This window comes from Cyanistes caeruleus, chromosome 30 (assembly GCF_971803275.1).
Source record: "Cyanistes caeruleus chromosome 30, bCyaCae1.hap1.1, whole genome shotgun sequence".
Lineage (NCBI taxonomy): Eukaryota > Metazoa > Chordata > Aves > Passeriformes > Paridae > Cyanistes > Cyanistes caeruleus.
Window position 1 is genome coordinate 3,992,004 of NC_141730.1, and position 20,068 is coordinate 4,012,071.

The following is a 20,068-nucleotide window of genomic DNA, read 5'->3' on the forward strand; positions in this document are numbered from 1 at the left end:
GGTAAGTGCTGGGTTTTCACAGATGTGGCACTAAGCTCCTGCATTGATATTTTGTCTTCTTGGTTGTAGCTGACCAGGAGTCAACATCCTGACAATGGCAGGAACTTCCCAGATGGCGAGGAGGCCTTCCTTCACACTCCATGTGGATCCACCACACCAAGCATCCGAGAGCTGAGTCAAAGGCTACCACCCGCAGAGGGGATGGAAGCGGGGTGCCGGGTCGGGGCTCGTGACCTGGGATTTTTGAGTCAGCTTTGGGGACGGGGAGGTCCAGGCTGTGGCCCCTTAGGCCGCACGGTGGGAGAGCCTCACTTTTGTTCACAGTGCTGAGGTGTGCAGGACAGAGCAGCCTCGGGGCGTGGCGTGTCACTTGTCCGTCGTGCCTTCTGTGTCTTTTGTGCCTCTTGTGTTGTACGTGCCTTGCCCTATCTCTTCTGGGGGCTTACCAGAAACGCCAGCATCACTTATAGCATCTCCGATCTCTGGGCTCCTCGGCTCGGCTGCTCTCAGAGGCCTTGGAATCGCGTCTGTTTCGAAAAGCATCCGATCGGATTTCTTTTAGACGTCTTCTTCCGAGCTGTGTCAAGAGCCGTGCGCCGCGAGGATCCATTGTTGCGGCTTAGGACTTGAAGAAACGCAAAGATAGGTAGAGGATTGCGGCCATAAGATTCTTGGGCCTCCGTCTTGGCGGTTCCTGGAGTTTGTCATTCCGTCAGCATCTTCTTCCTCCCGGGTTCTGTGAGCTTCATCAGCTCGCCTTCATTCTCACCCGGCTCATCTCGTTCCGCATTCTCAGTCCTTGCGGCCGTCCTTGTGGCCCAGAGTTTGGTCTCCCCATTGTGTCCCCTCGTCGGTTGTCTGGTGTGTCACGGGTGTCTGGGTGTAGTTGTCCCGGAGCTGCTCTGCCCCGCTGCCCAGCCTGGCTGTAGGTGTAAAAGGCCAAGTCCCAGGCCCCTGTAATTTGAAATTGGCGATGTAGGGTGTAGTCGGGGTCTAGAACATATCCCTAGATCAACACAAGATGTCTGGAGCTGTGACGTTACCCTGCAGCACTTTGACTTTTGTCTCAGCTCTCTTTCAGATGCGGCCGGATGAAATCGGTGGCAGAGCGCCCGCCCCATCCAGGGTAAGGGGGTTCCCCCGAGAAGGTAAGTCAGTGTTTGTCTTTGCAGGGCAACTGGAACCGGTCCCTGTGTTACAGGTCTCCTCTTTGTCTTTATTTTTAGGAAATAGAGCCAGCTAGCAGCAGTCAAGGTGAAGTGGGCAAGGTGAGCGTTGACCGGTGGAGGGAGGCTGTTGTTATCGCTGGGCTCTCAGTTTCTGGTGCAGCGCCAAGCGTCCCTTCTTGTTTGCGTGCTTTAGGCGGTCCAGTCGCGTTTCGTCGAGACCCCGTCGCCAGCCGGCCGGCACGCCTGCTTTGCCGCTCCCGTGAGCCCTGCGGAAGCGTCACAGGGACCGCGTGACGGAGCCTTTTCCACGTAAAGGGGCCGTGTGGGTGGCCTTCAGGAAGGGGCCGAGGGCTTCCCGTGAGTTGGGGATGTCGGGAGGAGGAGCGAGGGCCTGTTCAAGTCTCAGCAACGCCGCATCACTTTTTCTTCTCTTAACTCAGGCGCGCCCTGCGACGACGCTGCCTGGTCCCGGCGTGGCCCTATCGTGCGGCCTCAGGACACGGCCGTGAGTAGCGGAATTGTCGGGTTTTGGCCGACGCCCTGCAAAGATCAGCTGCTGATTTTCTGTTTTATTTTTTGTAGCTGACGGAGAGACGACAGCCTGGCGATGGCAGGAACTTCCCGGATAGCCAGGCGGCCTTCCTTGGCGCTCCGTGTGGATCCTCCCCAGCGGGCATCCGAGAGCTGAGTCAAAGGCTACGACCCGCGGAGGGGATGGAAGCGGGGTGCCGGGTCGGGGCTCGTGACCTGGGATTTTTGAGTCAGCTTTGGGGACGGGGAGGTCCAGGCTGTGGCCCCTTAGGCCGCACGGTGGGAGAGCCTCACTTTTGTTCACAGTGCTGAGGTGTGCAGGACAGAGCAGCCTCGGGGCGTGGCGTGTCACTTGTCCGTCGTGCCTTCTGTGTCTTTTGTGCCTCTTGTGTTGTACGTGCCTTGCCCTATCTCTTCTGGGGGCTTACCAGAAACGCCAGCATCACTTATAGCATCTCCGATCTCTGGGCTCCTCGGCTCGGCTGCTCTCAGAGGCCTTGGAATCGCGTCTGTTTCGAAAAGCATCCGATCGGATTTCTTTTAGACGTCTTCTTCCGAGCTGTGTCAAGAGCCGTGCGCCGCGAGGATCCATTGTTGCGGCTTAGGACTTGAAGAAACGCAAAGATAGGTAGAGGATTGCGGCCATAAGATTCTTGGGCCTCCGTCTTGGCGGTTCCTGGAGTTTGTCATTCCGTCAGCATCTTCTTCCTCCCGGGTTCTGTGAGCTTCATCAGCTCGCCTTCATTCTCACCCGGCTCATCTCGTTCCGCATTCTCAGTCCTTGCGGCCGTCCTTGTGGCCCAGAGTTTGGTCTCCCCATTGTGTCCCCTCGTCGGTTGTCTGGTGTGTCACGGGTGTCTGGGTGTAGTTGTCCCGGAGCTGCTCTGCTCCGCTGCCCAGCCTGGCTGTAGGTGTAAAAGGCCAAGTCCCAGGCCCCTGTAATTTGAAATTGGCGATGTAGGGTGTAGTCGGGGTCTAGAACATATCCCTAGATCAACACAAGATGTCTGGAGCTGTGACGTTACCCTGCAGCACTTTGACTTTTGTCTCAGCTCTCTTTCAGATGCGGCCGGATGAAATCGGTGGCAGAGCGCCCCATCCAGGGTAAGGGGGTTCCCCCGAGAAGGTAAGTCAGTGTTTGTCTTTGCAGGGCAACTGGAACCGGTCACTGTGTTACAGGTCTCCTCTTTGTCTTTATTTTTAGGAAATAGAGCCAGCTAGCAGCAGTCAAGGTGAAGTGGGCAAGGTGAGCGTTGACCGGTGGAGGGAGGCTGTTGTTATCGCTGGGCTCTCAGTTTCTGGTGCAGCGCCAAGCGTCCCTTCTTGTTTGCGTGCTTTAGGCGGTCCAGTCGCGTTTCGTCGAGACCCCGTCGCCAGCCGGCCGGCACGCCTGCTTTGCCGCTCCCGTGAGCCCTGCGGAAGCGTCACAGGGACCGCGTGACGGAGCCTTTTCCACGTAAAGGGGCCGTGTGGGTGGCCTTCAGGAAGGGGCCGAGGGCTTCCCGTGAGTTGGGGATGTCGGGAGGAGGAGCGAGGGCCTGTTCAAGTCTCAGCAACGCCGCATCACTTTTTCTTCTCTTAACTCAGGCGCGCCCTGCGACGACGCTGCCTGGTCCCGGCGTGGCCCTATCGTGCGGCCTCAGGACACGGCCGTGAGTAGCGGAATTGTCGGGTTTTGGCCGACGCCCTGCAAAGATCAGCTGCTGATTTTCTGTTTTATTTTTTGTAGCTGACGGAGAGACGACAGCCTGGCGATGGCAGGAACTTCCCGGATAGCCAGGCGGCCTTCCTTGGCGCTCCGTGTGGATCCTCCCCAGCGGGCATCCGTGAGCTGAGTCAAAGGCTACGACCCGCGGAGGGGATGGAAGCGGGGTGCCGGGTCGGGGCTCGTGACCTGGGATTTTTGAGTCAGCTTTGGGGACGGGGAGGTCCAGGCTGTGGCCCCTTAGGCCGCACGGTGGGAGAGCCTCACTTTTGTTCACAGTGCTGAGGTGTGCAGGACAGAGCAGCCTCGGGGCGTGGCGTGTCACTTGTCCGTCGTGCCTTCTGTGTCTTTTGTGCCTCTTGTGTTGTACGTGCCTTGCCCTATCTCTTCTGGGGGCTTACCAGAAACGCCAGCATCACTTATAGCATCTCCGATCTCTGGGCTCCTCGGCTCGGCTGCTCTCAGAGGCCTTGGAATCGCGTCTGTTTCGAAAAGCATCCGATCGGATTTCTTTTAGACGTCTTCTTCCGAGCTGTGTCAAGAGCCGTGCGCCGCGAGGATCCATTGTTGCGGCTTAGGACTTGAAGAAACGCAAAGATAGGTAGAGGATTGCGGCCATAAGATTCTTGGGCCTCCGTCTTGGCGGTTCCTGGAGTTTGTCATTCCGTCAGCATCTTCTTCCTCCCGGGTTCTGTGAGCTTCATCAGCTCGCCTTCATTCTCACCCGGCTCATCTCGTTCCGCATTCTCAGTCCTTGCGGCCGTCCTTGTGGCCCAGAGTTTGGTCTCCCCATTGTGTCCCCTCGTCGGTTGTCTGGTGTGTCACGGGTGTCTGGGTGTAGTTGTCCCGGAGCTGCTCTGCTCCGCTGCCCAGCCTGGCTGTAGGTGTAAAAGGCCAAGTCCCAGGCCCCTGTAATTTGAAATTGGCGATGTAGGGTGTAGTCGGGGTCTAGAACATATCCCTAGATCAACACAAGATGTCTGGAGCTGTGACGTTACCCTGCAGCACTTTGACTTTTGTCTCAGCTCTCTTTCAGATGCGGCCGGATGAAATCGGTGGCAGAGCGCCCCATCCAGGGTAAGGGGGTTCCCCCGAGAAGGTAAGTCAGTGTTTGTCTTTGCAGGGCAACTGGAACCGGTCACTGTGTTACAGGTCTCCTCTTTGTCTTTATTTTTAGGAAATAGAGCCAGCTAGCAGCAGTCAAGGTGAAGTGGGCAAGGTGAGCGTTGACCGGTGGAGGGAGGCTGTTGTTATCGCTGGGCTCTCAGTTTCTGGTGCAGCGCCAAGCGTCCCTTCTTGTTTGCGTGCTTTAGGCGGTCCAGTCGCGTTTCGTCGAGACCCCGTCGCCAGCCGGCCGGCACGCCTGCTTTGCCGCTCCCGTGAGCCCTGCGGAAGCGTCACAGGGACCGCGTGACGGAGCCTTTTCCACGTAAAGGGGCCGTGTGGGTGGCCTTCAGGAAGGGGCCGAGGGCTTCCCGTGAGTTGGGGATGTCGGGAGGAGGAGCGAGGGCCTGTTCAAGTCTCAGCAACGCCGCATCACTTTTTCTTCTCTTAACTCAGGCGCGCCCTGCGACGACGCTGCCTGGTCCCGGCGTGGCCCTATCGTGCGGCCTCAGGACACGGCCGTGAGTAGCGGAATTGTCGGGTTTTGGCCGACGCCCTGCAAAGATCAGCTGCTGATTTTCTGTTTTATTTTTTGTAGCTGACGGAGAGACGACAGCCTGGCGATGGCAGGAACTTCCCGGATAGCCAGGCGGCCTTCCTTGGCGCTCCGTGTGGATCCTCCCCAGCGGGCATCCGAGAGCTGAGTCAAAGGCTACGACCCGCAGAGGGGATGGAAGCGGGGTGCCGGGTCGGGGCTCGTGACCTGGGATTTTTGAGTCAGCTTTGGGGACGGGGAGGTCCAGGCTGTGGCCCCTTAGGCCGCACGGTGGGAGAGCCTCACTTTTGTTCACAGTGCTGAGGTGTGCAGGACAGAGCAGCCTCGGGGCGTGGCGTGTCACTTGTCCGTCGTGCCTTCTGTGTCTTTTGTGCCTCTTGTGTTGTACGTGCCTTGCCCTATCTCTTCTGGGGGCTTACCAGAAACCCCAGCATCACTTATAGCATCTCCGATCTCTGGGCTCCTCGGCTCGGCTGCTCTCAGAGGCCTTGGAATCGCGTCTGTTTCGAAAAGCATCCGATCGGATGTCTTTTAGACGTCTTCTTCCGGGCTGTGTCAAGAGCCGTGCGCCGCGAGGATCCATTGTTGCGGCTTAGGACTTGAAGAAACGCAAAGATAGGTAGAGGATTGCGGCCATAAGATTCTTGGGCCTCTGTCTTGGCGGTTCCTGGAGTTTGTCATTCCGTCAGCATCTTCTTCCTCCCGGGTTCTGTGAGCTTCATCAGCTCGCCTTCATTCTCACCCGGCTCATCTCGTTCCGCATTCTCAGTCCTTGCGGCCGTCCTTGTGGCCCAGAGTTTGGTCTCCCCATTGTGTCCCCTCGTCGGTTGTCTGGTGTGTCACGGGTGTCTGGGTGTAGTTGTCCCGGAGCTGCTCTGCCCCGCTGCCCAGCCTGGCTGTAGGTGTAAAAGGCCAAGTCCCAGGCCCCTGTAATTTGAAATTGGCGATGTAGGGTGTAGTCGGGGTCTAGAACATATCCCTAGATCAACACAAGATGTCTGGAGCTGTGACGTTACCCTGCAGCACTTTGACTTTTGTCTCAGCTCTCTTTCAGATGCGGCCGGATGAAATCGGTGGCAGAGCGCCCCATCCAGGGTAAGGGGGTTCCCCCGAGAAGGTAAGTCAGTGTTTGTCTTTGCAGGGCAACTGGAACCGGTCACTGTGTTACAGGTCTCCTCTTTGTCTTTATTTTTAGGAAATAGAGCCAGCTAGCAGCAGTCAAGGTGAAGTGGGCAAGGTGAGCGTTGACCGGTGGAGGGAGGCTGTTGTTATCGCTGGGCTCTCAGTTTCTGGTGCAGCGCCAAGCGTCCCTTCTTGTTTGCGTGCTTTAGGTGGTCCAGTCGCGTTTCGTCGAGACCCCGTCGCCAGCCGGCCGGCACGCCTGCTTTGCCGCTCCCGTGAGCCCTGCGGAAGCGTCACAGGGACCGCGTGACGGAGCCTTTTCCACGTAAAGGGGCCGTGTGGGTGGCCTTCAGGAAGGGGCCGAGGGCTTCCCGTGAGTTGGGGATGTCGGGAGGAGGAGCGAGGGCCTGTTCAAGTCTCAGCAACGCCGCATCACTTTTTCTTCTCTTAACTCAGGCGCGCCCTGCGACGACGCTGCCTGGTCCCGGCGTGGCCCTATCGTGCGGCCTCAGGACACGGCCGTGAGTAGCGGAATTGTCGGGTTTTGGCCGACGCCCTGCAAAGATCAGCTGCTGATTTTCTGTTTTATTTTTTGTAGCTGACGGAGAGACGACAGCCTGGCGATGGCAGGTTCCGGGTTCTAGGTCAGGGTTCTAGGTCAGGGTTCTAGGTCAGGGTTCTAGGTCAGGGTTCTAGGTTATGGTTCTCGGTCAGGGTTCTAGGTTATGGTTCTAGGTCAGGGTTCTAGGTCAGGGTTCTAGGTTATGGTTCTAGGTTATGGTTCTAGGTGGCCAATCACAGCCGCCCTTTGAATCCAGGCGCGGTCCCGCCAAGCTCAGCCCGCTCAGTCGTGGCCCGTTCCTGCTCCCCCGTTTTGCTGGGGTGCCGCTCCGGCCGCTTTCGCTTTGGGAGCCGGCGGAGCCGAGCTGCCGCAGCCCCGAGAGGTGCTGCTGGGTCCCGGGAAGGGTGGGCGGGGGCTCCCCGTTCAGGTCCTGGCCGTAACTTCGCCCAAAGAAACGGGGAGAAGGGGGCGAGCGGGCGGGATCGCGGGAGCGGGGCCTGAGGGGACAGCGGGGGGTCGCGGAGGCGAGCGCGGCGGGAACGGGCGGGCTGGGATTGGCGGGCCCGGCGCTGCCTCAGGCTGTGATTGGCTGGGCTGGCCGGCCGTGGGCTATAAATAGCGTGAGCTGGAGGGGTGCGGGCGTTAGTTCGGCGGCGAGCGGTGGAGAGGCGGCGGCGGAGAGGCAGCGGCAGGCGGCAGCGGCAAGCGGCGGCGTGAGCAATCCAGGGAGCGCCGGTGCGCCAGGACGGGAGCCCTGTGCTCACTGAACTGGGGAGCGCCGGTGAGGTCGGGCGCCATGCCCGCGTCTGCTGGGGCCAGCATCTGGGGGCCGGCGGTGTCCTGGGGCGGCGGGGCCGGTCGTGGCCAATTCTTTCTGCCACGTCCTGGGCTTTTCGGGCGGCCGGAGGCGGGTGCGGGGTCTGGAGTGGCACAGGGAGACAAGCTGTTGTTTCTGCGGGACAGAGAGGAGCTGTTTTGTAGTTTCTGGATTGAAGATAATGTTTAAAATATCGAGAATAAAGCTGGGTTTTTCTCGTTTTTATTATTTTAGTTTGATTTTATTTAAAATAATAATGATTTTCTTTATTACATTGCTTTGTGTTTCTCATTTTATTAAAATAATAAAATTATTATTAATTATAATTAGTTTTAACAAGATATATTGTTATCTTGATATGTATTAGTTTAACTAAGTATTAATAAATAATGATTAAATATTTTCTACTATTATTAAATACTATTTGTTAGTCATAATTTAAATATTTATTATTTATTAGATTGTTATTATTTACTAATTATAATTTAATACTATTAAATACTAATTAAATATTACTTATCATTAATTATTTAATTAAATATTTATTATTTCTTCGTTTGCTAATATTTATTAATTTTTATTTCCTGACTATTAATTAAATATTATTTATTAATTGTTAAGTAAATATTGATTAATTATTTATTAGCTCGTTATTATTTATTATTTAATTATTAATTAAAGCTCTAGGTGATTTCCAGGAGCAAAAAAAAAGGCGATAGTCAAGGTGCTTGTGAACTGGTGTTAAAAGACAAATTCTTCATTGTCAATCCAGCTACCATTCTTGTTCAGTTAAACTCTGCAACAGATCTCCCACAAAGGTAATTTTCTGCTTCTCTGGCTTAATTCTATTCATCTTTTAGAGAGTAATTAGCACTGCTTGGTGTTCTTTTAAGCCCAACTAATTGCACCTTGTTTTAGGAGAGAAAGTTAATGCCTCTCCATGTAGGTTAGTGCAGCAATTTATGATGAGAGCTGGGACCAGGCAGAGGTGTGGACCAGGGGCACCATTGCTGCTGCTGCTGCTGCCGCCACCAGAAGCCTGGTGCTTGCTCCATTGCAAAGGTTTCCCAGTTCGAATTTGGGCTGTTTTCTGGATGCTGTGGCTAGCAGCAGTGAGCCCACATTGCCAGCGGCTGCCTCTGCTACTCAGCAATGGTCAGAGGGGTGCAGGACAGACTTGATTGCGCCTGGAAGTGTGTGGCAGCAGAAGGATGCCCACAGCACACCATGGTCACATGGTTATAGAGTCGTAGGGGATGGTGACAGGGCCACCACCTGCCACACAGTCAGAGGGGCTCAGCCAGGACCAGCTCTAGTGCCACCAGGGAGGCAGAAGGGGCTGGATGTGGCTGTGAGGCAGTGGTGTGACCCTTACAGGGAAGTCCTCCTCTGGGATAGTCACTTTGTAGTGATATCTGTAGGTCAAGACTCCTGCTACAGTAGCATTTACCAAATTGTTCTATGCTCAGTTGTGTCCTGCTGTTGCTGCTTCTGAAGGATCATGGAATCACAGAATGGTTTGAGTTGGAAGTGACTTTAAAGCTCATCTCGTTCCACCCTTGCCATGAGCAGGGACACCTTCACTAGACCAGGTTGCTTCGCCCTGGCCTTGAACACTTCCAGGGATGGAGCACTTCCACGATGGCTGTTTGACTTCCTTTCCCTGCAATGGCAAATGCCTTTGCTGGGGTTCCTCTGCTGAAATCACACCCTGACCAAATGCAACACCAACAAAAATCTGGACTTGTGCCAGACTGCCATCATCAGAGCTCAGCCAGCAAACAGTGCTCAGCAAAAGGCAACTAGACATTGTGTTTGGAGGCCTCATTTGTGGAGCTGCTGATGAGGCATCAGTGACTTTGATAATGTCAAGGACTAGAAAGCAAATGCTTCCATGATAAATCTTGTCTACTTTAAAAGTAGGTTATACTTTGAAAGCGCTTTAGTTCTTAGGAATTTAATATTTCTATGTCAATTGTAAGACAAGTAATTGGATGGGGAGAAGGTTGTTACCGGAACCTGAGATCAAAGGCAGGATTTGAAATGATGTGCAGGTGGGTGTCTTTGTTCACTGCAAATGTGACTCTGGAGGTTTTGCAGGCACCACTTGTGTTTGAAATCATGGAAGCACAGAATATTCTGAGCTGGAAGGGATCTGCATAGATCAACTCCTAGCCCTGCACAGAACACCAAAATCCACCCTGTGCCTGAGAGCATTGTCCAGATGCTTCTTGAGCTCTAGCAGCCTTGGGGCCATGACCATTCCCTGGGGACCCTGTTCAAGTGCTCAACCACCTGCTGTGGGAATACCCTTTACCTAATATCCAGGCTAAACCTCTCTGCACGCATGGCAGAGAAGACCACTGTCCCAGCACCTGCCATGCCCAGGGTACTCATCCACAGACTGGTGTGTCCATGGAGGGAGGGGCTCCAGACCTGGGCTTAATCCTCCCTGGGAGGATTGTTTTCCCTTCCATGAGAGTGGGTTGTTTTAATCGCACTAAGCAGTTTATATTGAGGTTATCGAAAACTCTTTCTGCCTATGCTGGGAGATACTTGGGTTGTTTCTAGAAAAAACTCTGCCTCCTCCTGCCCTCACTCACCCCTTCCTCTCTAGGGAAGGAGTTTCCCACATCCCATATGCAACATTTCCCTGATCTGTCCCTTTCCAAATTGCAAGCTGCACAACTGTGAGCTGGCATCAAGACTCTGAGGTAAGCACAAACTGCCTGAATCCGAGCCCTCCCTGTGGGGCCGCAACCCCAGAGCCCCTGGACATGGAGCATAGCTGCAACACCATGGCCATGGATTTCCCTGAAAGGATGAAGCAGCACGGTGGAAGTCCCGGGGCACTGTCTGAGGAATTGCCCTCCCTGTGCCATGCTCTCACCTGGGGAGAGCAAGAATTGTACAGCCCTGTCCCAGAGCTCTATGCCCAGCCTGCCTGAGCAGTGAGCAAAATGGGATCAGTTTAATTATAATTTGATATTCCAGCCTTAAACTTTCTGTAAACCAGTGGCTGCTGGACAGGTGAGCTGGACTCCTGTGCCTAATGTAGATTGATAGCAGATCAGCTTTTCTGTCTCAATTTGCTTATGACCTAGAGAATTAGCAGAGAGGATGTGTTATCCTGCCAGTGCACTAATGGCTTTGGCAAGAGAAGAGCTCCTGAGGGAAGCAGTGGTATTTGCTAACCTTTCCGCAATTTGCTTTACATAATAACACACTCCTCCAAACGTCCACAGCGTGACTGGCCATTCCTCTTCGCCTGCACATGCCTTGATATTTCACTTTTTAAATTTCACAACTAGTGCACAGTAAGAAAAGGTGCCGAATGCCTCATGTCATTCATCTTCCCTCTCCCTTCAGAGGCTATTCTTAGCCATGCCATCAGTTTAGTAATTCAGAGGGAAGTACTTTTCCTTTTCAAGGTCTCTAAAGATTTCCTATTTCTATATGTCCAGCTAGAAAAGAAAAACAATCTGAATCTGCCTGCCAATCTGCCCTTCAGCTCACTGGTTTTCTCCAAAATGCGTTGCAAGGCTGGGAGCATAGCAGAAACCCTCTCTGGGGGCACTTCTAAAGGCAGTAGGACAACTGAGCACACAGTGTGCTGAGGATCAGGCAGGACACTCCAATGACACACCATCCTAATGAGCTTCTGAAAATTAGTTTTTCAGGCACAGGCAATGGGAGTGGAAGCAGGAGCCCAAAAGGGGGAATGAAATTGCTAGTGGTGAACCAGAGAAAATGCAAGTTAATTCTCCTTCTCCACATACCATTGTGGAGTGGGAATTGCAGCCTGTCTACTGAGAAGCAGAGATCAGCACCTCTCCTTTGCCTGGAAATGGCTTTGCCTAATATCCCAGTGCCCACGGACTGAGCTCAGTGCCCTGTGAGGAGGCACATGCTGCAGGAGGTAGCTGCTTGGACCCTGTGGCTGTGGGATCTTCTGCCCCAAGCACTGTCAGACTCATTCATGGAAGGGGCACAGCTGATAGGCCTTTCTCAGAGCTGGTCCATGGCAAACATTTCTCCAGGGATGCAGCAGTCACAGCTCTGCCTCACCCAGGTAGGACAAAACAATGGAAAACTGATCAACTAACTAAATTAATTAATTAAAATTAATTAACTGAGTACACATGCACCAGCCCGGTCTCCTTCTCTTCCCACTCGCAAGCAACTCTCCCCCACGTGCAGTACTCAGGGGTGGGAGCTATACAACTGGGGATGATAAATGCAGTTAGTCCAAGCTGCCACCATCACTTCATGTGACAGGTATGTTCAGACACTGTTCTCAGCCCTACAGTCTCCCTGCACACCCACCACCCACCATGCCCTCCCCAGGAATCACATAATTCCTCACCCTGACAGCCCAGTCCAAGTGCCAGCAGCTGCAGCTATTGTTGTTACATGCTGCCATTTATGAGTGTTTTTATTTCAGATTATTACGATTTTTTATTATATTTTATTTAGATTATTTTATTCAGATTATTATATTAATTATTCAGATTATTATTATTATTCAGATTCTTGACGTTAAAAGCCCATAATTAAGATAATTAAAACAAAGACATTTGCCTTGTAATCAGCATATATTTCAATAAGATGTTTTAATTTACAGGTGAAAGTTCTGAGCTTATTATTTAAATAATGTTATCTATATTGACAACATGCTATATAGATCTGATTGTTTAGGGTGTTTATGATACTCCTTTATTTTTAAATCCTTTTTCAATTTGATGAACACACATCAAACCTCCAGGACATGAGAGAGAGTAGCTCCTCAGGGAAGCCAGGCAGACCTGTGTTAGTGGTTGCTGGGATTGCCATGGGGAGGCACTATACAGAGCCACAGCTTGGTCGAGGCACTGCAGTGATTCTGGAATCATGCAGTACAGAACTGGAAGGTATCCACAAGAATCACTGAGTTCAACTCCTGGCCCTGCACAGGACAATTCCCAAAATCCCAACATCTGCTTGAGAGCATTTTCCAAATGCTTCTTTGACTTCGGGTCGGCTCGGGTAGGGTCGGCGCGGCTCGGGTCACCTCGGGGAGACACGAGTAGGCCCGTCTCGGGTAGAGACACGAGTAGGCACGGCTCGGGTAGAGTCGGGTCGGCTCGGGTCTGCTCGGCCCCGCCCGGCCCCGCACGGGCCCGCGTTCCCGCTCTGCCCCCGGTACAGTCCCGCACGGCTCGGTACAGCCCATCACGGCTCGGTACAGCCCATCACGGCACGGTACAGCCCATCACGGTACGGCCCCGCTCGGGGCGGTGCCCGGAGCCGCGCGGCGGGGCCGGGACGGAACTGGAGAAGGGAGCGGGACCGGGCAGAGGCCGAGAGAGGTGCGGGGTCCGGGGGAGCCGAGCGGAGCGGGGACAGCCGGGGACGGGGGGATACTGGTGGGGAGGGGGGCCCGAGCTGGGATCTGGGGGAACTGAGGTCTGGGTTACTGGTTGTGGTGGGGTCTAAGTTACTGGTGGAGTCCGGAGAAACAGGGCTTCGTGGTTACTGCTGGGGCTTGGGGGAACTGGGGTCAGGGTTTCCTTGTCGGGTTTGGAGGGACTGAGATCTGCGTTCCTAATGGGGTGTGGGGTTACTGCCTCTGGTCAGGTATGGGCTTAAAGGTGGGGTTACTGGGGTGTGGGGTCAGTGCAAGGGTGGGGGAATGGGGCATAGGGTGGGTGGCCCAGCTGGGCTGCTGGGTGGGATGCAGTGCGACAGGGTGGGGTGAACGTGCCTGGGCTGGGGGTCCCTGGGTGTGGTGAGGGTGGGTCAGCTGCACTTTCGTTGATGCGGGTTGTCATCCCTTGACGGTGGCCTTGGGCTGTGGGTCCCAAGTTGCCTGGTCTCCCAGGCAGTGTCTGACCTGGGATGGGAGCCTGGGGGCTGCTGCCCCATCCCACATCCGTCCCCACAGCCCCTGCTCCAGCAGTGTCCCCATGGACAGCCTTGCTTATGAAGTGGCCGCTCTGTGTTTTCTTCAGAAAAAGGAAAAAAAGTTCCCTTTCTTTACTGCTGAGCTCATTCTTAAACATTTATATTAGGGGGGTTTGCGGGGAGGGGAAATAATTGTGTAATGTCTTAGGAGCAGGGGAGCATTCCAAAAGCATGACTGCGGGGCCTTTTCCAGCACTAGCACTCTGGCAGCCAAGTCTCTCAGTGGCCGCCAACCTCCCTAAACCCAGCCCCAGCCTTCCCACCCCTCCGGGAGAACGGGACTGTGATCCCTGGCTTGCATCTGCATGGAGTGGGCTGCGAGCAGGGGCTTGGCTGAGCCCCCTCAAGCTAATATCCCTGGGAAAGTGTTCCAGTTGGGAAACTGGACACTAGAGGCAGTGGTGTGGCTGGCTGCGTATCATGGGGACTAGTTGCGTTTTGTTTCTATTTTGCCAAGTGCTTTTGGTGTCCAAACAGTTTCAGTTTATGTCCAGCTCCTCCTCCTCAGCTCAGGTAGACACTGCATGAGATTTTATGGACTTCTGCTTGAATCCAGGTTCCTGACAGCTACAGCTTCTCCAGGGAAATATGTAAGTGAAAATAAGCCAAGTCACTATCTTGCTACAGGTTATCAGGAACCTTTAACCAGGGTCACCGTCCGACTTGCTGTTTGCACTGGAGAGGCGCACTGACATGAAAAGTAAGGATTTGTATTAGCAAATAGTGATCGGCGCTGGGGCAGGCAGGCGTTGCACAAGTACAGGCATCTGCTGATATTGTGGCATGTTGTTGGGAGCTTTCAACAAGACATTTGCGCTACCGTGAGGCTGGGAAGGCTGTCACTACTGCAGGAGGTAAAATAAGAACATGGTATGATGTCCTTTGGAAAAGGAGGTAAGGGCAGGCAGCTTTTCCCACACTGCTCAAACACTTGTGGTTTGACCTTTGTTTAGGCTTTCAAATTCTTCTGTTCCAAGTCCCTTTCTCTGTTTTGCTTGTGGATGTTTTCTGGGGGATTTAGCAATGAAAACGAGCCACCCCGGACACTTTGCTCCAGGTCTAGGTCTGGGAAGTTGCCCTTTTCCACTGGAGTGTGTGTTAAGCCCAGCCTGCCTGGTTGTGCACAAATATCTCCAAAACTATGGGAAAGGTCTAAACTTGTGCACTGCGTTGAGCTCCTACTTTGACAGTCACTTGTCATTTGGATATAGCAGGTCTGGAGGTCTGAGGAAGGTTTCAGGCAGCTCTCAGTGGTAAATACAGACATTTTCCTTGGTCTTTGCTTCTGGCAGCAGAGGGATGGCAGGTGAGCCAGGAGCAGTGGGCAGCAGTGGTGCGGGTGGGCGTGGGTCAACCCTGGGTGTCGGCGAGGGCTGCTGGCCAGGGCTGAGGGCTGCTCTGTGCTGCACAAACTGCACAGCTCGGCCAGCCTGGGGGCTGGATGAGCATGAAATTACAGGTGCTGCTTTGCCAAAGCCAGCGCCACTTGGATGGTCTTGCTGCAATCCCAAGCTCTGCCCTGCCCTTTGTATTTCCCCTCAGCACAGCCGTTTGCTTCCAGCCCTTTTTGGAAATGTTTTCTGCCATTCAGCCTTAATGATTCCATGACTCTGTAGTAAGAGTCCCTCCGGTGCTTGCAACAGTGGCTGAGACACTTGTCCTGTACAACCTTGGCCATGGCTTAGGTATGTCAGCAAATGAAATTCCGCTCAGTGGATATCCCTGTGGGGTTTAATTTGGAAGTTTCCTTACTTTATCATTGTACCAGTGAGTCCAAACTGCTAAAACTATTTCTGTAGTGGAACTGCCCCACAGCACTGGGGGTATCCCTGTGGGCAGTGTCCCTGCCAAGGGGCTGCTCCCAGCACAGCTCTTTGCCCCCCCAGCCCTGCCCAGACTCAGAGCTGTGCCTCTGGCCAGGGCTGTGATCCCTGGTGTGACTGGTCTGACTGGGGTGGGGCCGTCAGCAGTGCTTGGGAATTTCTGCTTTGGAGCAAAACCCCTCTGTTACCTCTAGGAAGTTGAGTCTGGCCAAGGAGGTTCATTGAAAGATTCCTGCCCCTGGTTGGAGTCCTTCAAAGCACTGACATCTTTGTCTGCTATTCCTGAGTCCCCATAGCGCAGACACTGGATGATGGACACATCCTGCTGCTGGAGGAATCACTGAGTTCAACTCCTGGCCCTGCAGAGGACAATTCCCAAAATCCCACCATCTGCTTGAGCGCATTTTCCAAATGCTTCTTTGACTTCTGTCAGGCTTCAGGCTGTGACCACTTCCCTGGGGAGCCAGTTCCAGAGTCCGTGATACTCTACAGCATGAGTTTGGGTGGCCTCAGACCTCTCCAAAACACTCAAAAGAGAGATTCTGGCTCTGGGAAATTATTTCTCACTCTACTGTGTCAGAGGCTGTTGAAAATAGCCGCTGTCAGTATCCAGGAGTTCCTGTGTGTCAGCAGTGGGGTGAGAGATTGTAAGGGGCTGGCTGTTCACCTTGCCAAAGGAGCTGGAGTATCTCTGATGTTCTCTGATTTGCTCTCCATCCCTGGTTCCTGGGGCAGCCTCACAGGCAGCTATCCTTCCTCTGTTCCAACAGGGGCAGGGTACTCCTGGCTGCTTGTGCCTCCATTCCATCTGTGCCTCCATCCTGCCCATGCCCTCATCCTGCCCATGTCTCCATACCGCCAAACATGGTCTTACAGAACAGGCAGCAGCAACAGCAGACCTTGCTCCTCCTCTACACCTAGAGATTGCCTTTTCCACCCAGCAATATCTTTTGGAAGGTTTTTCACAGTGACATTGTCCCCGTGAATGTTGGTGTCAGCCCAGTAGCAGGCACGCAGTTCCACTTACCAGGACAGTGCCTGCAGCCAGACTTCTGCCAAGGAGAGGGATGGGGAGGGTGGTGTCACCGATGTCCCTGTGCTGGCTGCTGGGTAACAAGTATCTGCTCTGTTCACCTGACAGTGCTCCAGAATACAATGCACCTTCCCTCAGCTGCAGCTGGCAGCCCTTCATTTCTCAGGCTTAAAAATAGTCACAGGCATTATAAACAGCCCTGCATGGAACACAACAGAAAACTTGTTTTTCATCCTCTCCATGTTCCTTGTGGGAACAAATGCTCTTATCTCCCTTCTGTGCTTGGTTGACTTCTCTGTGCAGGACAGAGACCTGGAATATACAGCACATCCAGCACCATGCCTTGTATAGAGGAAATTATCTGTTTGTTTATTTCTGCTTCTATGATGTTCCAAGTTCTTCAGCGGAACCGGGATGAAGCAGCAGCCACTGGAGAATCATTTGGAGACTGGTGCCCACCAGCCTCTGAGCTTTCAAAAAAAATCTGCTCACAGACTTTGGCTCTTTCTCAAGAGCGCCTTCCAAATCCAAGGGCTGTATGGCATACTCACATTAATGAACACTTGCACGTTAACAGTTATGAAGTTTTTACCTTCTGCTAAAAAGGTATGAATTATGCATCAGGGAAATACATGAGTTAGCGGTGTGTAAAGAGCTTGGAGCGGCCCACGGATCCAGTGTGCGGAGGCGCCACAAGCCCTGGGGTTTTCCTATCTCTGCCAGCCCCATTCTGGCTGTCGGCAAGTCAGCGCACGGGCTCCCGTCCCAGTTTGGTGCATGCCCAAAGGCTGGCCTGGGAAGTCTGTGAGCATGTCTGGCTCTGCTCTCCCTGGGAAAGACACAGCTGCTGCTGCTGGCCCTGCCCTTGATATGCCACCAGCTTCACCACATTGGATTTTCCCCACAGAGTGAAAATAATGAAAACCAGAGCCACGTCATTTTGTGGTAATAAGGCATTTTCTGCAATCCTTCACAGCCTGCCCTTCACTGCCACAGGGACAAGCTCTCAGTGGTGCCTTTAAGCCTGGCAGTAGGTTTGGTTTTTGGGAACCGCCACGTATGTTTGCTTCCCGGGGTGGGGAGGGCCCATTGGAGGTTTTCTCCCAAATGTGCCTGCCCAGTGTATCATGCAGAATTGGGAACCCACTATCACACAGGCTTGGTGGGGACTACTCTGACTCAAATAAATAATGCTATTAACTGTGAAGTAGTGAAGGAATAAAACACACTGCATTTTGAGAGCACAAAGAACTGAAACCCACAAATTAATTAAGGTTCACAGCTCTCCTGTACAATACAGAGATAATTGCTCAGTTCACAGTTCATGTGGGATAAGAGGGAAAGGGATGTGGCACACTGATAGCAGCTCTGTAATATAATAAAAGAAGCACAAGTGTCACTTCAGCCCCAAGAAGCTTCTCCTGCTTCCCCTGCATCTCCTGGGGCTCACAGGGGACTGGAGGAGCTGGGCTTGTGTACTCCAGTGCCGAGTAGAGTCTGGACAGAGATCCCTGGCTCTAGTCCCATCCCACTGCCTCTCCCCATTACGCCCTGCAGCATCAGCCACGTTCTGCCAGGACACTCAGATGAAGCTTGGGATCCTCACCCGTAAGTGTTGGAAGATGTTACTGTAATGGAGACTGCCAGCAGTCAAGTCAGCAATCCAGGCTGAATAATGTACTCATTGCTGTGTTATCAGCTGGGAAACCTGTTAGTAGTAAAAATACATGAGAAGAAGAAAGGGCACATGAATGTTTAAAGGGACGAAAGCTTTCTCAAGGATGACACTTAGGCAGGCCCAGCATGAGTCTGGGTGTCAGACATATCAAAAGGCTGCTGTACGGAAGTATTTTGGTATGTCTGATATGCAGGGAGCACAGCTTTGCCTCAGGGATCTTATTTCATTCACCTGAAAATGAAAAGCATCACACCATACCCTGGAGACCAGTGAAAGATCCTGACATTGGACTCAAGGATGTCAAAAGTCTTTTCTAACCTAAATGATTCTCTCTTCTACCAAGTAAAGCAGCAGGATGAGAGGAAATGGCCTCAAGTTGCACCAGGGGAGGTTTACATGAGATACTAGGGAAAATTTCTTCACCAAAAGGGCTGTCCATCATTGGAACAGGCTGCCCAGGGCACTGGTGGAGTAACCATCCTTGGAGGGATTGAAAAAATGGGTGCACGTGGCACTCGAGGACAAGGATTAGCGGTGGCCTTGGCAATCCCGGGTTAATGGTTGGGCTTGATGGTCATAAAGGTTTTTTCTGACCTAAAAGATGTCATGATTTTGTTTCCTGACTTTTATGTTAATAACAGATAGTGTCCAAACCCACAGGAGCCATCTAGAAACAGGATACGTGCTTTTTTCCTTCTTTTGTGAAAGTGGTTTTGAGGGCTGACAGTGAAAGATGAAGCACTGTGTACTCCCTCCCGTCATCCTTCAGTGAGGTTGAGCCCAGCAGTGGGACTTGAGAAGTGATATCTATAAAACAGATGTCAGTGGTAACAACTTTTTATTTGTATAGAAAATAGCTGTAAACAATTTAGTACCAGCTGTAGCTCTTGTATGGCTTTAGCGTCTGATGTCCCACACCAGTTCCTACCGGTTTCAGTGCTTGCCGCCAGGATTCGGTCCCATTAATCCAGTTTTTCTGGGCATGCCATAGGATGACATCTCTGATGAGGCCAGTGCATTCTGGGTTTTGTAGAATTCTACAAGAAGGAAAACTTCTGATACATACACTGAGAATATATTTTAAAATTTTAATGATTTTCTTTCTACCCACGTTGGTTTAAGGTTAAGGTTAGAGTTAGGGTTAAGATTAGGGTTCAGGGTTAAGGTTAGAGGGTTAGGAAAATTACGAATGGAGCAGGATTCCTCCCAGACCCAAGCCACCCCCAGCTACAACTCGGGCTGCCCTTGGAGTGCCAAACGTCTCTGACAAACCGACATCAGGAACCTGCAGAGGTGAGTTTTCTTTCCCACGGAAAAGGGGTGCCATTCACGTCCAGCGGCCGGGCGGCCGCGAGCGGGTTTCTGCGTCCCAAAATTACAAACGGAGCAGGATTCCTCCCGGACCCGAGCTGCCTCCATCCAGAACTCAGGCTGCCCTTGGACTGCCAAACGCCTCTGACAAACTGACAGTCGGGGAGGGAGGGCGAGAGGAGGGTTTTTTTACATTTTAAAAGGGCTGCCATTTGAGTCCAGGGGCCCAGTGGCTGGGAGCGGGCTTCTGCCTCCTAGAATTATGAACGGCGCAGGGTTCCTTCTGGACTCTAGCCCTCCCCACCTCGAACTCGGGCTGCCCTCGATGTTATAAACACTTCTGACAAATCAACATCACCAAAATTGTGTCGTGAGTTTTCTAGTGCGGGATTTTCCTCAGACCAAACCTCCAGCGTCTATTCATGAGTCTAACCTCAGCAACTTCACCGGACCTGGAAAATCACCTTTGGATCAGCAGCATGGGACCCAACCCACGGCACCACAACCGGCCCCTTACCAAAGCCTACCTCTGCAGTCCTAAAACTCTACATTTTCACAGGGCGTCCCCTCTGACTGACCTTAAAATATGTTGAAGTATCCTAAAATAGCTCTGAAATAGCTAAAGAATTAGCTATTCTTAAAGAATAGCCTGAAGAACTATTCAAGTTAAACCCGCGGTCCCCCCTTCCCCGCCGACACCGTGGTTCCCGGCTC

The 20,068-nt window shown here is 52.7% G+C and overlaps 4 long non-coding RNA genes across 5 annotated transcripts; 3 read left to right on the forward strand and 1 right to left on the reverse strand.

The window, feature by feature from the left end:
• Window positions 1–871: 871 nt before the first annotated feature.
• LOC147648889 (uncharacterized) lies at window positions 872–2,328 on the forward strand. The gene is made up of 5 exons (XR_015279874.1): window positions 872–1,126; window positions 1,227–1,268; window positions 1,363–1,526; window positions 1,610–1,674; window positions 1,752–2,328. It is a non-coding gene; the product is annotated as an uncharacterized LOC147648889 (long non-coding RNA).
• Window positions 2,329–6,119: 3,791 nt separating this feature from the next.
• LOC147648890 (uncharacterized) lies at window positions 6,120–7,791 on the forward strand. Its single transcript, XR_015279875.1, has 6 exons — window positions 6,120–6,182; window positions 6,236–6,302; window positions 6,397–6,560; window positions 6,644–6,708; window positions 6,786–6,831; window positions 7,396–7,791. It is a non-coding gene; the product is annotated as an uncharacterized LOC147648890 (long non-coding RNA).
• Window positions 7,792–12,816: 5,025 nt separating this feature from the next.
• Window positions 12,817–18,643, forward strand: LOC147648891 (uncharacterized). The gene is made up of 2 exons (XR_015279881.1): window positions 12,817–12,914; window positions 14,137–18,643. It is a non-coding gene; the product is annotated as an uncharacterized LOC147648891 (long non-coding RNA).
• Window positions 18,001–20,065, reverse strand: LOC111944555 (uncharacterized). 2 transcript variants are annotated; one of them, XR_015279880.1, is made up of 3 exons: window positions 18,972–20,059; window positions 18,730–18,850; window positions 18,001–18,073 (listed from the first exon to the last, which is right to left on the reverse strand). It is a non-coding gene; the product is annotated as an uncharacterized LOC111944555 (long non-coding RNA). The 2 variants fall into 2 exon arrangements; XR_015279879.1 differs by lacking the exon at window positions 18,001–18,073 and having other exon boundaries at window positions 18,714–18,850; window positions 18,972–20,065.
• Window positions 20,066–20,068: the final 3 nt, after the last annotated feature.